The following is a 1546-nucleotide window of genomic DNA, read 5'->3' as shown; positions in this document are numbered from 1 at the left end:
AAAAAACATAGCTGCTGAGCCAACCCACAGGCAAAGCCTACTGAACTGAGAGGAAAAGAGCTGGACACTGTGGAGAAGCAAGAAGACATGAGGCGCCCCAACTCCTTCTCTTTAGCCCCCAGTGGCTATTTTGCACATTTTTTTCTTGGCCTCTCATTTCTTATAACAATACTACTTCGTTCCTCTTCTCCAAACCAGTGATGGGAATGACAAGGATTTCTTTAGGGACTATTCCTAACTATTTTAAATCACACAAATACCTGCAGGGATCCTAAATTAGAATGCTTCCAACGAGGATTACTCAAAATGAACATCGTTTGCACATTTTCTGAGCCATTATAGGAAGGTCAACAAGCAGTGTTAAGTAAAACCCACAAATAGAAAGGTTTAAATGGTGTTGGATGTGGTTTCGGCCTGTCATTCTAAAGGGAAAGCCAGCGGGACCTCATTCTGGTCTTCTGCTCCGAGTTTATTCAAATTCCGAGACACCAGGCTTTCCGAGCCTCATGCGTGAGTCATCCGGCTTCCCTTGTTCTATTTCTAGGTCAGTCCTGAGAGAAATCTCAAAATAATGAAAATGCATCAGGACTGAGATTATGACTAAAATGTCATTTGTTGTTCCACGGTGAGAAACTGCCATCACAGAGGCCAAGTGCCAGTTTTTCCTTCAGTGACTCCTGCCTACAAATGCCTCAGGGCTAACTAACCCCGGGGTCTCTAGGAGTCAGCACTGACTCCATGGCAGTGATTTTTTTCTAACTAACCCCTGGCCTATTCTTCAGGACACAGTTCTTAAATTCTGACAGATTACAATCAAGTCTAAGAAGCCTGAGAGCCAGTCTGGTTCATCAGGTAACTCTGCATATATCTGTGTTCTGATTCATTTTGCATCCATCTTATTTCTTAGCTGCCAAATACCATCATGATAAATCCCAAAAGCAAACATCAAGTAGCCTATGATCCTAGCGCTTTGAGTCCAAAAATACTACTAAAACCCTAGCGATCTCGAGCATTCAGAACGACCAACAATATCCCTAGGCCATTGGTTATTTGCTCTACTGCCCCCTTTCAGACAAAAAGTTACTTCGTGTCCTCTCTCCCTCCTGCCCCTTACCCCCGGGCAATTAGAAACCTTGGTTCTACAGCCCATGATCCAGCATGAAGTATGGGAAAGGCTTTTGCAGTTCCCCTAAATCATTCTAGTACCCACCATGGGGCAGGACCACCCAATTTGGGAAGTGCTCTTTTAGCCAAAGCTAAAGGACTTCCCTTTGGCACAGCTGTGTGTCCTTGAGATATCAGTCACAAAGAAAGTTTTAATGTGGCCCTTATTCTATTTTGATTCTAAGTTATTTATATTTGGCACATGTTCATGTAGAAGAAAAGCTTGCTCTACGTTTGAGTTATACAGCTTGTGGGTTTAGTGTCTTCACCATTTAGGATCTTTTACCGTAGTAATCTAATGGAACTTCAAAAATTCATGGAAAAGTTTACTATCTTTCAATTCCATTTTTTTCCATGAACTTTTTAAAGCTCTCTCTAGAAC

Source organism: Echinops telfairi, unplaced genomic scaffold (assembly GCF_000313985.2).
Source record: "Echinops telfairi isolate 266 unplaced genomic scaffold, ASM31398v2 ScPeMD7_17;HRSCAF=63, whole genome shotgun sequence".
NCBI lineage: Eukaryota > Metazoa > Chordata > Mammalia > Afrosoricida > Tenrecidae > Echinops > Echinops telfairi.
This window is presented reverse-complemented; position numbering follows the sequence as displayed.